A 17378-nucleotide genomic window follows, 5' to 3' on the forward strand; every position below is an offset into this window, starting at 1 on the left:
TTGTTTTGCTTATTTTAGGATATTTCAGGTTGTGGAAAGTTAAAAAAGAAGGTCCTTGAGAATGAAGATGAATTAGCCAAGTGTTTTTCTGACATCACTACTACTGGTATTGATCATTGGTCTCCTCATATTGTGAATGTTGAAGCAACAGAAAATGTTGATGAGACACAAGATGAGGCAACCAATTTTGAGCCACAAGATGATGAATTCATTCCGGAAACACAAGAGGAGGATATTGGTATTTCTCCTCCTACTGTGAATGGCAAGAGATTGGCAAGGCCTGTTGAAAGAAGTGGAAAGAAGGCGAAGTCTAGAAATGCCCTACTAATTCAAGAAGCAGTAACAAGTATGGCAAGTTCAGCCAATGAATATGTTTCAAAGAGAAATGGCAAATATAAAGTAGGACAATTTGTATTAGGGTTTCAACTCCTACGTGGGGAAGACCTTCCCTCCCTATAAATATAAGGGGATTCGGCCGATTGAAAAGAGATCCCAATCGAATCTATCAAATTTGTCCTTTATCTATTTACCTTTCTTTCTTTTTACCCTACTTTTCCAACCCCATATCCTATTCTTCTCCTGTCTCCATGGCATGTGGAGGCGCCCTAGCTGGTCTGCCGAGCCTAGGGCAACCCAAGGTGCGCCTGCCCCGATGGGGTCCCTCCCAGGCGGGCGTTCGTTGGATCCTCGTCGGGCTCCTCGGCGAGACCGGTCTGACCGACCTGCCATACCGGTCTGACCGGCCTCCGCATTGATGCAGCAAGAAGCGTCTTTGCGGGCTGCACATTCGAGTGCTTTTGTGTGTTGGCCCTAAAAAAACGTAACACATTTTGGCAACTCTGCTGGGGAACAAGAATGTGGCCGCCATGGCTGATCCATCAAACCCTAGCAATATGATGTTACGTAAAGAATGTCCTATGGAGTATTTGTAGGAATCTGATCTGGCTGTTGAAAGATTGCTTCTATCATGTTTCTGTCAAACCGATCAAGGCATCACCAAAATAAAGGAGTTGCAGCTGCCATCCAACATTGACATATTGAACGAGATGCAATCCTCGGGTAACTTATTTGGTCCTCTATCTGAATATGTGAAGTATTTGATTCATAAAGAGGATAATCTAGATTCAACTTGTATTATCCAAAAGTCAGCTATTGAAAAGCCATCTAATGCTATTATTGATCCTTGCAAAAATTTGTCAACTTGTGATGTTGTTTGCCAAGATCCAGTTCGGCCATCTCTAGCCGAAGTTTCTGATCCAAAATCCCCTAGCAAGAGCACAGAGACTATTTCTAGTGCTTCGATGCTTGAGGGGCAACAAAACAAATCTAAAGGTGCCGGTTCTACCAAGATCGGTCTAATCAGTTTGCAAACTGATCTAATAGATTGCTTCTTCTGGAGTTTCGCAGAATAAATCAAAATCAAAAATGGCTAAACCCAAGAAGCCTGGTATTGGTGTTTGGAAAACTGTTGAATCCAAAGGCCGTAGCAAGCATAAAAAGGAAAAGCTAAAGCCAAAGAAGTTTTTGGCTAAATCCTCAAAACAAAAGGATATCAAACATGTTAGTCGGCCTAAAAATTCCAAACACTCAAAATCTTCTCCGAGAGAGAAGTTCCATGATCATAATCGACATTGGAATAATTTTGCTACATCAATGCTGTTTAGTTCACATGGATCACCTACACCTATACGGGGTTTACTTTAATATGCCTTATTCTTATCCATCATGGTATTGTAATTCGTACACGTCATCATTTCCTAGATGTTTTTATCTATATTATATTGCACATAGTGAGCCGACAATCAGTGAGTCATCACTATACATAATGAGCATTTTGATCAAAAGAATCGGTTTATACGGAAAAATAAGCGTAAGGTGATCAAGCAAGTCTATCATGTCAAAAAGGATGGTAGATTAAATCAAAATTCAGACTCGACATTAGACATAGAAAAGCCGAACATTGAAGAATCATCGGCTAGTCCTGCTGATCAAGTTGTCCCCAATGACAAGCATATTTCAAACAAAATAGCTGAACAACAACTAGATTCGGCTAGGGGGCAAGATGATCGCAAAGTGACTAGTTCTGAAGGAACCGGTCTAACCGGTGTCCAAATCAGTCTGACCGGTCTCACCAAAAGTTTTGGCAGAACTAAAAGTGTCACGCCAATAAGCAAGAAGATGAAGAAAAAGCCAAGCTTTGCTGAGTTATTGCATAAGTATCAGAAGATGGCTGAGCAAAAGCGAAGCAATCAGTTAGGAGATGATCAAAATAGGAATTCTTCATCACCAAGAGCAAAGAAGCATAAACGGTCATCGCATTGGTCTTCATCATTTATTCCATCAATGCATATGCCATGGAATGCATATTCAGGTATACATGATTATAATCCATGGTTTTGGTATAACCCTTGGTTTTTATTTCATAACTATCAATATTGTGCTTATGATTTACCAAGGAGCCATAGTTGGCCGTCATGGCCACATCAAGATTTCAGATATGCTTAGATGTTTCATAAGTCGAAATAGAAGTTTCATACATGTTGTACTTGATTTCGTTTCGGTTACATTAGCATTCATAAAGAATTTAGAAGACCATCATACGACCGATGCATTGTTCATCATCGTCCTTAGGCACTTTTGGACCAGAAGAGTATTTTCTGGCTCGCAAGCTTCGCCACAAAACAGGGGAGCATGTGTTGACACCCAAAAGTGGCAGGACTTGGGAACTCTGGTCAAGCCTGTTCAGACTGGTCTCCCAACCAGTCAGACCGGTTTGGGGAAAATTCTCAAAATGCAAATTGGACTTCATCGTAGAGATAATCAAAATTCATATATGGCACGTTCGATTTGGACTTCGGATGAGAGAGTTATTCCCTTAGGAAAATCAGCATCCTGTGTAGACAGGTCAGACCGGTTGACCAAATCGATCAGACCGGTTGGATCAAAGTGCTCCAAATGAAGATTGGACTCCACCATTGCGTATATCTTGTCGAGTAGATCAAGATTCATATATAAAACATCCAATTTGGGGTTCGGATGAAGGAGATACGACCTTCATAAGATCTGCACCCAGGCAGACCGGTCAGACCGATTGCCCAGGCCGGTCGGACTGGTCTGGATCTGTGTAATCGGAGTAGAAGTTATAATTTAACACGATTTGTATTAGGATTTCGACTCCTACATGGGAAGACCTTCCCTCCCTATAAATGTAAGGGGATTCGGCCAATTGAGAAGAGATCCCAATCAAATCTATCAAATTTGTTTTTTATCTATTTACCTTTCTTTCTCTTTACCTTACTTTTCCAACCCGATGTGCTATTTTTCTCCTGTCTCCATGGCATGAGGAGGCGCCCTAGCTGGCCTGCCGAGCCTAGGGCAACCCAAGGTGCGCGTGCCCCGACGAGGTCCCTCCCAGGCGGGCGTTCGTTGGATCCTCGTCGGGCTCCTCGGCGAGACCGGTCTGACCGACCTGCCATACCGGTCTGACCGGCCTCCGCATTGACGCAGCAAGAAGCGTCTTTGCAGGCTGCACATTCGAGTGCTTTTGTGTGTTGGCCCTAAAAAAATGTCAACACATTTTGGCGACTCTGCTGGGGAACAAGAATATGGCCGCCATGGCTGATCCATCAAACCCTAGCAATATGATGTTACGTAAAGAATGTCCTATGGAGTATTTGTAGGAATCTGATCTGGCTGTTGAAAGATTGCTTCTATCATGTTTCTGTCAAACCGATCGAGCCTAGGAAGCCGCAGCCCGTGCCCGGGGCCCGCGCAGCGTAGAGGGGCATGTCGCCACGCCCGGCGGTATGTAAGTTTAAGTAGTGTACAGGCTCATGCTTGAATTTTAGTACTCGAGCAAAACAGTGTGACCCTCCGCTATCGGTGCGATGGGAATGTGTGGCATCAGGATTGCAAATCTTGCAATGAAGCAGGGTTTGTGATGAGGGGCTCGCAGTGATGCTGCCTTCTGAGCTTGGAGGGACAGACTGAACAGTCGGTTTACTGGTGAGCAGGATGCATGGGATCGTAGAGGATGCTTCATTGTGCTAGGAAGGACTTCAAGCCATTCAATTTGAGATTGTTGGTGGACAAGAACGACAGCAAACATGTGGGTGTGTTTGAAACAATTTCACACGCCAACTGCACTGCTAGTAAAGATGGTTTCGTCTTACAGTATTTTAATGCCCATAATCTGTTGTAGCATTAATTAAAATATATTCGACCGATAAGGGCTAAAGCTAGATTTTTTTCCCTCTTTTACGGTACACAATACTACCTTATACTACTGTTCGAAAAGGACTCGTACGTAAGGATCTGACGGTTGAGATTAATTATATACTACTAAAACCTTAAGCTGAGTAGTATAGGTAGTATAGGAATATGTTTGAAAATATGTAAAATGGTATTGCGCCTCCACCTCCACTGCCGCTGCTGGTCTTCTCCCCTGATTTCTTGCGGAACGCCGAGACGCCCTTGATCTTCATGCTCTGCTGCGTCTTGATATGCGAGGAAGCTCCGGAGCGGCACCGCCGGCGAGTGCGTGGGGCCGTTGAGGGAGCAATAGGTGCAGGGGCACACCCGCAGCGCCGAGAGGCCCTCGGCGTCGGTGGCGCCCGGCGCGAGGTCGAGCGCGTCGGGGAATTTGGCCTGCTTCATGGTCGATGAGCACGTGGCGCGGCCCAGACCGGAGCCGAAGCCAGAGCCGGGCACCTCCTCCGGGAATTTTGCCTCCTTCATTCACTCTTCCATTTGAATTTGTGTGTCACAATCATGAACATGCGAGTCCGTTCTCTATCGTCATTCACCTGGCTTTCTACGAGTTCAAGCGCGGCGTGCCGGAGGCGGCGGCCGAGCGCTGGAGATCGACGGGCTAATTATAATTTTACCCATACCAAAAATACAGCCTATACTCTATACTACCACCTGATAGTATTGTCCACGTGATAGTATTGTGCACTGTAAAAGAGTTTTTTTTAGGATCTTAGGATTCAAAAGATTTGTCCCGTGGTTACATGAAAGTAGTGCATACAGTTCATGCTATTATTACAGAAAAAGGGGGAGATTGAGGAAGGTTGTCAAGTACTTGTTGCTCATTATTAATATAATGCAAGCTCACAATGACATTTTCTGATGATTGCATCGAGGGCGCATTATTTTTTTATTCCATGTAGAAGCATCAGATCAAACAAAAGATTGAACAAATAGTTCATAGTAACATATAAGGCCCGTGCCCCTTCATATTATTGCCCTTCTGAGGAGCCTTGGGCCTGCCTATTTACTCCCTCTGCCTCAGCATTTCACATGAAGCCTGTACCACTACTCTGTTTAACATCTCATTTTATCTTCAGGTATGCTTCTAGTGCCTATAAAGTTGCAAATGTGCCTCTCACACGCTACAAGGAAGGAGCCCGCAACACGAACATCAAAGACGGGAGCTTAAACATTTAGGCTTTAGTGGCACCGCTGCGCTTGTATAGGCTCATGCCCTAAATTTCAGTACTCGAGCGACAGCGTGGCCGATGCATGGGAATGTGTGGCATCAGGATCACGGATATGGCACATTAGTTGAGTTATGGATTATATGACTATCGGATGCTTCCGCCTGGACTCTTCCTCCAAAGAAGTCGGCCCCTCGTGATCCAAACTCTGCACCAAGGCAAGCTCAAGAGGGTGGCTTGGGGTAGCTTCAGCAAGACGCAATGTTCGACAGGGGCTCGCTGTCGTTGTGATGCATCCTTTCCGCGCTTGGAGGGGACATTGATTTCTTCCTACCTGATTCAACGTGGGGCTGAGACAGCCCACCTGAACAATTTGATTTCTTCAAGGCAGTTTACAAGATCAGGCAAACGTCCGCGTCGCCGAGGACAGTGATCAGGATACAAATTGAAAGAAAGAGGGTAGGGAGTACCATTGCAGCAGAAACACGCACCAAAAGAAACAAGCACATTCACAACTCAGAAGCGAGGAACAAAGAGGCAAGGACTAAAATATATTCGATCGACTAGTACGTATTACCAGGGATGCAATATTTGATTGGAGTTCCATTTTGGATGAGTGCCTGTGTAAATTTTGCTTTCAGCAAGGGCTATTGAACTTCAGTTATTTTACTAGGCCAAATAGTCCGAACCGAACTCAGAAGATCATACATGGCAAGGCAAACAATTGGAAAAATATGGCACTGGAAGGTCTAGAAAAATTAAGACATCTACTGCAGAAATGTGCATTCATTTCCGACAGTATATCTTGGTCGATGCACTGATGAAATTGTACAGATATAAAAGGCACACAGTAGACATAAATATGAGTAAAGGTGTGCCCCTGTGCTGTGCTGTGCTGTGCTGGTCTGCCTATAACATGACCCCTGCATATCTGCGCGTTACAAAGCAAGTCCTATTAAAAAAGAAAATAGGTCTGAGTCGATGCAGGCAGGGCTGGTATACATACATGGTGGTTGGGCTTGAGAGAGGTCAGGATCACAAATTCCACTTCCATCTTCAGAGGTATGTACCCCGGCCCCACAATTATTTTGGTTCAAGGGCAGCCATGCGTGCAGGTGAGGTGGCCCTGGAGCACCTCGACGGAGCCCAGGAAGCCGCTGCCTGTGGTACCTCGGCGTGGCGAGGCCACACACGTGGCACTTGCCCGCCGGCGTGAGCATGTCGCGGCAGGACGAGCAAGCCGCATGGCCCTCGTCGTACTGCAGGGGGCATATGTGTGTCCACAAGAAGAAAATAACCTGTTTTCGCTCTGTGGATAACCATGGAAAATTTATGCTTCATCTTGACCTACGTTATTTGGAAACTGTTGGCTCTGCTTTGTTAAAGATCCAGTCGTTTATGACCACCCAAATAATCAGGACATGAGGACGATAATTTCAATGAAGAGTAGTGGCATTTGCAGCTTTCGTTTAAAAAATCAAGCCTTCAAGATCAAATCTTTCTATAGAAAATCAATCCCAATTGAAGCCCAACAAGCTACTGTAAAATTGGGGGACATCTAATTAGCGCACGCCCGCTAGGAGGGAAACTAGCCATCGAATTCAGACAATGACTAGACAAATTGGCGCGGCCTTGCCGTGCCCAGTGGAGTGGGCCAGTATTTTTCTCATTATAATAAATAAAATACATAATACCTTTGTAGAGATATATAAGTCAAGAATCACATAAAAACATATGAAAAGCAAGGAAGTTGAAAGTTCATTTGTTTTATTTCATTCATTTGTTTTCAGGTTATAGGATAATCCAATCTTACTGTTACTAATTGGAGGCTCCTTTTGAAATCTCCAGGTGAAGCTACCTAGGATTCCTAGGTGGACACTCTAGAAAAAGAGAGAAATCCTAAAAATTCTCACAAAAAAGAAAACATCTAACCATCAATCGATAGATTCAAATCATCATAGCCATTGGATATATTATGTTTTCTAAAAAATTACCCACCTATGCCATTATGAAAATAGCCTAAAGTAACCCCCTAAATCTATATATAAATTACCCACCTTTGCCATTATACACTCTAGAAAAAGAGAGAAATCCTAGAAATTCTCACAAAAAAGCAAAACATCCGACCATCAATCAATAGATTCAAATCATCATAGCCATTGGATCTATTATGTTTTCTAAAAAATTACCCACCGATGCCATTATAAAAATAGCCTAAAGTAACCCCCTAAATCTATATATAAATTACCCACCTCTACCATTATATAAAATAAACTAAAGTAACCCCCTAATCTTCATCCAAATTACCCACTTATGCCATTATAAACAATATTTAAAATAACCCCCTAATTTGCAACTGAATTGCCTACCACTATTACTTAAAAAACTTTAAGTAACCCTTAAATTTGCATCTATATCACACGTGCCATTATTAAAAATAACATGAGGTAACTCTACGTTTGAATCAAATAACCTTAATTAAAAATATACAGCAATATATGATTCTAAATCGTCTATATCTTGTACTATTGGTATACGATATAATAATTAAGGTCTATACGCATGATGTGTGTTACCATGTATAAGGATATAAAGTGATGAGAATATAGATTTCTATGCTAAAATTATTTAAGGTTCATTAAACAAATTCAAGCGCATACCTGGGATGCAAAGTGAAAAGTTAAAAATTATAAATGTGGATGAAAATATTATAGAGTAATTACTAACTAAAATCTATCACAATTGGATGAAGATATTAAGTATATATCTACATAAGCATTGTGTATTCAAATATTTAACAAACGACAGCTAGCTTATCGTAATAGTCTTTTAGTAATGTAGTCTCATTTTTTCGATTGGAGGCTCCGCATTAGTTCCCACAAGACAAGCCAGAAAAGAGAGACAAATTCTCATAAAAATTAAAAACATCAAACACCAATCCTGTAAACTCTAATAATCATAGCCATTGACCTATTATATTTTCTAAAAAGTACCCACCACTGTCATTGTGAAAATATTTAGAAATAAGCTCTAAATATATATTTAAATTACCAAGCTCAACTATTATAAAAAATAATCTAAAGTAACCCCCTAACCTTCATCCAATTTACTAATACACATCATTATAAAGCATAACTTAAAATTTCATTCTAAAATTTTATCTATATTATCCACATATGTCGTTATTAAAAATAACCTAAAGTAAATATCTAAATCTTAATCTAATTATCTTCATGTGCGAACTATCAAAAAGTAAACTAATATATGATTTTAAATTACATGTCATTGTTAATATAAAAATACTAAGTTAAAGTATATACATATGATGAGTGCCACAATTTAGATCATTTATACATGTATGTGAGGAATCAATGAAAAATATTGATTTGTATGCTAAACATAATGTATGGAGGATTGGAGGTATGGTATAAAATGAAAAAAATATGAATGTGGATGAAAAAGTGCATTGAGTAATTATTAATTAAAAATCAATCACAACTGGACAAAGATAGGTATATAAATATTATTTGAAGTATTGAAAAATAAGAGAGTAGTAGGTAAAGAATCCTGTTTATTAGTTAGGAGTTTAATTTCTAAATAATTTTTAAATACAATAGCTTCTAAAAACATTAGCTCGTGCGGGAGCACGGGTTGATGGACTAGTAGATACAATTATAAGCCAAAACCTCCTTTCGTGCAAGTCGTGGCAAACAATCCCTATCCAGTATGCACTAGTTGCTATATTTGTCAGCCCACCATAGTGAGTGCTTGAGTTTCTGAAGCTGCTTCGGCATGGCTAATCTGCTAGTCCACCCAGACGTACAAGATGCAAACATATTCCATTGCAACTGCTTTCTCAGGTTCTAACATGTCTGGAAGCAATGCGTAGAGACTGAATCTAGTTGTTGAAGTGCTAGGACAGGTTCTGCATTCCCTGTAGTGTATAATCAGACAACAATGTGTGAATGTGTTATTGGCATTTGAGAAAGAGGTAATCAGGGTACCTCATCAGTGGCAGTTGTAGCTGATCTCATGATCTGCCAATGGCAACCATTTCCAACAATGGCTCTGGTTGCGCACGCACTTGGATCATAAGGGATTCACAACAATAGATATGGAGCATACACCAAGGCTGATTGATATATATCTACGACACAAACAGCTAGCTCATGTGCTCAGTGGAAAAACTGCAAAATTACCATGGCAAAATTTTAGGCAAGCTGCAGTTAACATAGGAAATGTATGTATTTTGTTAGTGAGAAATTTATGGAACGAAAAGGAAATATCTAATCCTACTTATTTACGTAGCTGTATGTGATGATTTAGCGGGTCCAAAACGTGAATCCCATTGCCATTTCAACATGATTACTGAATTAATGTCTAGAGTTATATACTTTGTATCTTATCACAAGTGCTTGGCGACTGAACGTATATTTCCTATGTTGATTCGAGAAAGTTGTTTAAATGCATACGAATATAATGGAGAGCCAATTTGATTTGTTTATATCGTGCATGGCTCACACAGTACATGCCCACGCTGTATCCAATGCCATATCCGACAGCACCGCCAAGTGTCGACTACGAGCAGCTTGGCGGACTGAAGGGCGCCCACGGGGCTCATGGTAAAGGAGGACGACGTCAAGAACGGTTCCGTGAAGGCGCAGGTGGGGGTCCCGGAGAGGTGTGGAGGAGCGGAGGCGCTGGAACCCTGCAGCAGCGTGGCTGCTCCGACGCAAGGGTTAGCATTGGGGACGCGAGGGGCTTGAGCGGTCGATGCTTCCTGTGACGTTGGTCCAGTTTTCTGGAATGATTTATGAAGTGGAAAGCAGCGGCTGAGATTGGTCTATAGGATGATCCGATGGCACAGAGCTTGGTACAACGTGGACGAATTTGGTGCGAGATTCCATGGTGCTGGTTTCGATCGTTAGAGATTAGTTTCCCTTTCAGTCGCCCGGCATGCGCGGACCATTCTCTTTTCGGCTTTGGTCCACGGTCCCCCACGGCCCCACGCCAACCTGCGACACCACCGAAGTCGACACCTTTCTCAAATCCTCGTGGTTCCCTTATTCCAACTCATATTCACAATTCCGCTAAAAAACTTATATACATAATTTATACGCATAAATTTATATAACTTTTGTTGAAAAAAAGTTGTGTACAAAACTTATCAAAAAATAAGTATATCACAAATAATTTTGAAGAAAAATTGTGTAGATCCAATCTAGAAATATTTGTTGATATAACTTATGCAAAGGAAGAAATTTGTGAAAATGGGAAAAATTACGCATATAATTTTTTTCCTGTAGGAAAGTTAGGCATATAACTTTTCCTAAAAACAAGTTATATGTATAACTTTTTCGAGGCAGCAAATGTTTTTCAGATTACAAAAGCAAAAGAAAGGGGAAAAGGAGAAAAAAGGTCAGCCTCGCCGGTGCCAGTGGCACGCCGCTGCTGCCACGGGAAGCTCAAGGCCGTGGGCTCCGCCAAGAGCAGGTCGACACCATCTCTCCACCAACCAGCAGCTTCGCGTGCTCCCTGGATCCGTCCTCCACGGAGCGGCGCGCAACGGGCAGAGCTTGAGCCGCGCGCGCTCTCTGGAGTTGCCGCCGCGCGCCTCACGTAGGAATGTGCTCTCTTCCCTCGCTTGATGCCACCTTTGCCGAAAGGGAACCGCGTGAGGAGGCTTGATTCGTGGTGTCTGACGGAGCTCGAGCTACCTACCGGCGGTGAGAGGGAAGAGGAAGGGGGCCCACCGCCGCTTGTCTACAGCGCCGGCCACCGTGCTCCGGCGTAAAGAGAAATGGGCCTAAAGGGTGAAGCCAAAAGAGTAAACGGGGGACGGAACATTGGACCTATGGCTAAAATTTCCTTTAGGATTTTAGCATTTAATAGATTTATATAGTGGTTGCACGAAAGTAGTGCATACCATTCATGCTTTTATTACATAAAAATGGGGGAGATTGCAAAACACAAAATGTCAAGTACTTCTCTTACACACCATTCATGCAAGATGAATATGACATTTTCCGATGATTGCATCAAGGACACGTTATTTTTCATTCCAGGTAGAAGGATCGGATCAATCAAACTATTGCATAAATAGTTCATGGTAACACATCATACCATACCCGGCCCCTTCATATTATTGCCCTCCTTACCAAGACTGGCTGCCTGTTTACTCCCTCTGCCTCAGCATTTTCACATAAAGCCCGTACCACTGCTGTGTTTGACATCACCTTTTATCTCCAGGTATGCCTCTAGTGCCTATAAAATGAAAATTCTATAGGCTTTAGTAGCACCGCTGAGTTTGTAGTCATTGTAACTGTCTGTATGTACGTCTAATTAGAGTATAGGCTCATACTTTGAATTTCAGTACTCAAGCAACAGGGCGTGAACCGATCCAGTATAGGTGTGTGAGGCATGAGAATGTGTGGCATCAGGATCACAAATCTGGGACTGAAGTCGAAGCATGGATACAATGAGCATCAGGTGCTCCCGCCATCAAAGACGTCGGCGTCTTACGCAGTCGGCCCCTCACGATCTGACTCTGCAAAGGTGCCTTGGAAAAGCTGCTCAACAAGCAGTGTTAGAGAGGAGCTGGCTGTGAACTGTGATGCATCCTTTCTGCGCTTGACGAGGAGTTTGATCAGTTCTCCTACCGGATTGCATGAAACGGCTAATGGGAGGTGTTTCAAAGCAATCGCGTTGCGTAACAACCTATGGCTTCTCAGTATTTCAGAGAAACATGTACTAGTGCTACTGATTGGGTTCTGACAACTGAAGACGCAACATGTACCAGTGCTACTGATTGGGTTTACTGGTGAGCAGAATGCATAGGAGGTAGGATGCTTTACTAGTGGTAGGAAGGATTTCAAATCAAGGTGAGATTAAAGGCGGACAAGAACATAACAAACGTGGGTGCGTTTGAAATAATTTCACACGCCAACTGCACCGCTAGTAAATTAAAGATGGCTCCATATTAAATATTTCAGAGTCCACAATATGTTGCAATGCTAAAATCTATTCGATGGACTAGTACACGTTATTAGGGATACACTTTTTATGGGAGCGAAATTTTGAATGTGTCTGTGTAAATTTAGCTTTCAGCAACGACCATTGAACTTCAGTTATTTTGCTTTCAGCACGGACTATTCAACTTCAGTTGTTTTGGTTAATGCACACCCTCCTTTTCAACAATATGTCTTGGTTAATACACTTCTGAAATAGTACAATAAAAGGCACACGGCATAGTAGATAAATATGAATGAGGTAGACCCCTCACCCCTATCCCGGGCTGGGTTGCCAATAAAAGGGATGGCCCCTGCATATCTGCAAGTTACAAAGCAAGGATTACTCAAAAATTAGGTCTGAAATCAGCAGCCGGTGCAGGCAGCAAGGCTAGTACATACATGGTGGTTGGGCTTGAGAGGCATCAGGATCCCAGCCTCCTTTCCTACGATGTCCTGACCATTCCGTCACCGTTGCACAAGCACATTTGTTTTATGTTGCTCGTTATCAAACATGCTCCTCGCCTACTGCCAGAAGGGTACTCGGGTAGGAATGTCCCGCATTAGAGCACATTCTGGCACTGTGCATCGACTTACTGGCACCTATATATTATAGGAGACGGCTCATTCGGTAATAGAAGCTACAGCCAAAGTACATGGATGTTCATTCCACCTTCCTATCGCAGTTAACGAGGATAATCAAACAGAGAAAACAATCTTATAAGATCTGCTCATGCTCAGCTAACTGCTTGGCGATCTGAGCGCACGGAACAGAGGATAATCAAACAGAGAGAACAATCACTTCTGCAAATTCATGCTGACACTCTGCTGCCAACTCTTCAACAATAAAGAATCCAGTGGTTGTGCTGTTTGTTGGATATATGGCCACTAGGAAATAAAGCAGCATTCTTAGGAGTAGAGAACAGCCTGATGAAGTTTGCTGTCAATTGGATTCCCCCATCTAATTGTTTAACTGAATTTCATTATGAATGTGCCTCAATGTACTTATTTTTTTTGAACAAGCACTATCAAACATTCAAACTCAAGCAACTTTGAAAATAACTCTTGTGGTTCAGTTTCATGTTGACTAGGTCGGCGATTCAAATAATCCACTCATATAGGTCATCCATCAGTCTAAAATTGTTAATCTTAAACTGAAACCCATAAATGTATGTAACTATTTTTTTCAACACAGTCACCCGTTTGACACTGAATACATGGATTAAAAAAAGATGTATAATGAAAGATTGTTTCACTGCGACAACAGGTGCCAACAACTAATTGATCTTTCCTGATAAGCAGAATCCACAAATAGGACGCTTTATTGTGCTAGGAACTAGGAAGTGATTTCAAGAGACTGGAGGTTAGATTCATGGGTAACAACTCAAATTAGTAAAGAAGGATTCATCTTACAGTGTTGTAGTACTCAACAGCTGATAATGTGTGGTAATAGTTTCGTGTATCAGATCGACTAGTTAAGATCTTCAATGATGAAACTGGAGTGAGTAATGTGACATATACTTCTGTTTTCTCTCCGAAACTATGGGTTCCATTCCGAATGTGCATCTATATCAACTTTAATTTCATAATGGACTATTGAACTTCAGCTATTTGTTAGGAAAATTGTCAGAACTCAGAAGATCATGCAATGTAAGGTCCAAACACTTGCAAAGTAACTGACTGACTCATATGTCTAACAAATAGGTTCAGAAAATTGCAGAAATGTATATGCCTTTTTAATAATATGTATTGGTTGACGGATTCATGAAATAGTATAGTACAATAAAAAGCACACGTGTAGCTATAAATACTAAGGTCGATCCGTGTGCTAGGCCGCCAATAAAATGGCCCCTGCATACCTCAAAATTTCAAAGCAAAGATGACTAAAATTTTAGGTCATGATTTAGTGGGTGCAGGCATGGCTACTAGTACGTATTGCTTGGTAATTTGCATGAGAGACACAAAGAACACAAGTTCGACAAATGTCGGCTGGTACGAACACAGGTGTAGGTACCACCGCAACCTGTTCATCTCTTGTATCCTTGGTGATGTACTGATGTGCTTGACAGGAGATGTGAGGAATTGTGTGTCTGGTCGTGTCCCTGAGACCATTCTCAATGGTAATTTCATCATTATATTTTCAAGAATTCTACATAAGCAAGATGTCATTTAATTCATAGTTGAAATAGCCTCACACAATGCATAGTGCTACAGTTTCACTGTTTATTGTTTTCAAGGCTAGACATAAACTATCTTGGAAACAGTGTATACATGATTTCATTCTTATATGAAACTCATTTCACATCTATCTTCATTAACTCATTCATGTCATCAAAATTGCTGACATGGTACTGCATTTAAAGAGAATGGAACCCCATTGAAAATGGTCTGACATTGCCCCGGATGGTCTAGTAGGTATTATTCTGAAGCAGCAGTTGTAACAGCAGGGTTAAGGTTAATTGAGTTGAGATGACAATGGACAAAAACGGCAAGAATAGTATGAGTGTGTCTATAAAAGAATCGCAACTAGCGACTACGCCTCTATCCAATCCAATAAAAAAATGATTTATACGTAGCAAGATCAAGAAATTAAGGATACTATCTTTATGTTCCCTAGCTTTTACGAACATTAATGGCATGGTTGATGCATTGATATATTGATGTGATAGTGACACAAGAAAGCACACAGTCAGAACTCAGAAACATTAGTACATCCATGTGTTTGCTTGGCTATAAAATAGCTCCTGCATCTCAACACGTTCCAAGAAAAGTGGCAATCTGCTGAGAAGAACATCCTTGTTAGGATGCCAAGAAGAACATCCAAGCCCCACAGACCATAGATGTGAAAAGAACAAAGAAGTGACGCAAGTACTCTGTGGTTCTGCAAAGCAGAGCATCTCTCCACCGATCGACAAATTGTTTATGCTTCAACTCTTTGGTCAAGACACAGTCGGTGCGGTTGATAGTAGGTCCCAAATGGTACGGTGGTTATGGTATGTGAGGCATCGGGATAAAAAATTCGGCACCTTCATATTTTGTTTCCACTGTTGATGCGTTTCCGGGCAGAGTTTGTTGGTGTCTCGTCACCAGCCGAACGGAGGTCGCAACTTCCTAGAAGATGTTGCACCGATAATGATCTATACCCATTTCAGCTGGATCCTTGGATCCTTGGAGCTCGAAGTGACGCTGTCCAGCAGAGGAGCCTTGTATTTTATGTTTCATGGCTGCATTGTGACATAACCAAATTGGCAGTGTTAGGAAATAATACGTGGTGGTCCGAATTGGTATGAATCCGAATTAACTGCAAATTATATCCCTCAACATTGAAAGTGTGGGTTCTAGAGTGTAGATGAGGCCACCATAGTTTTTATGGTAAAGCACGAATGGTTTCAGTTAACACTGGTTTATTTGCTCGGCAAGCACTCGTGCACATCAGATATTAGCTCTCCATCTAGCACTCGTGGGATCCTGCGTGGATGGCCACTTAGGCTGGCGGAGCGGGTTTGAGCCCATATGGACTAGGGATGCTGCCCGATACAAGTTTAGGTGGCTAATAAAAATGCAATTTGAGAGTTCGGCTGGACAAGTTCGAGAACCGACCGTACATTTTACTCTTGCTCCAAAAAGGAAAAAAATACTCAACAACTAAACATCTGCCAGCACTTCAACTCCAAATTAAAGTCAGGAGGACATCGAGCCAATATAATCCCAACTATAACGTGCTAGCACTATAAAATGCCAAATGTGCCTCTCACATGAAAGAAAGAAATAGCAACATGAACATCAAAGACGGGAGCTTATATCTCTAGGCTATAGTAGCAGTAGCACCCGCGTACTTCGTAGTCTCTGTAACTGTCTGTCTGTATAAGCTCACGCTTTGAATTTTAGTACTTGCGACACAGTGTGACCTATCCACTGTTGGACTATCGGTGTGATGGGAATGAATGGCATCAGGATTACAAATCTTGCAGAATGCTTGGAGTGTAGATTACGTAAGCATCGGGTGCTCCTGCCTAGATTCACCGTTCAAAGAAGTTGGCATCCGGTGACCCCAGCTCGGCTAGGCAAGCTCGCATGGATGGCGTGAGATCCATGGTGTCGCTCTGACTTAGAGCAGGGAGTAGAGGACATATGGTTACAGTAGGTTTGCAGCATCGCGTGGAACCTTTCTTCTCTCTTCCTACCTGACTCGCTTAGGATCCGACACATTCTCTATTGCTTGCACAGCCTGCAGCGGTCCATTGGAAACCGGCTTACACATTTGCCTAACCTGCCCATATGCTCGAGCGGTATGGACCCAAATCTCAACTTGAGAGAATTTCAATATTTTTCAATCTGCTCACCCGGTGCAATTTGATAATATTGGTAAATGCTGGTGGGAGACAGCGGCTCTATCCGTACCAAAAGATAAAAGATGACACTTCAATGAATTGATCATGTACACCACGTGGAATATTTGGAAGGAACAAAATCGAAGAATTTTCGATCAAAAGTTCTTAAAGAAGGGCTTTTCGGGAAATCATGTAAGGTAGTGTAATTGCAATCATGGTGTAAGGGGTTTTTGGGTGGTAGAGCCAATCCTTGGCTACATCTTGCGGGTTCTTAAAATTCTCTTTTCCTTCTTAATTGAAAGGCAGAGCTCCTGCTATTTACGTTCAAAAAAAGCATTTCTCAGTTGCTGTTGACTAAATTTCTGGTGGCTGAATTGCCTTGGTAATTGAGCAAGTGAAATTTCATCGGCTAGCTAACAGTGGCTGAATTGCCTTGGTAATTAGCTTCTGACAGAACAGAAGAAGCACTGGCAGGATTCGAGGCCTGCAATGGTCTAGTCGGCACTGCATAATACAGGGGCAGAGACGTTGCACGTCTGCAGAATGCAGAATACCAAGCACCACGTAGCCCTGGACGATACGATGTAGTCTTAGGAAGTTTT

The sequence above is a fragment of the Setaria italica genome, chromosome III (assembly GCF_000263155.2).
Source record: "Setaria italica strain Yugu1 chromosome III, Setaria_italica_v2.0, whole genome shotgun sequence".
In the NCBI taxonomy this organism is placed as follows: Eukaryota; Viridiplantae; Streptophyta; class Magnoliopsida; order Poales; family Poaceae; genus Setaria; species Setaria italica.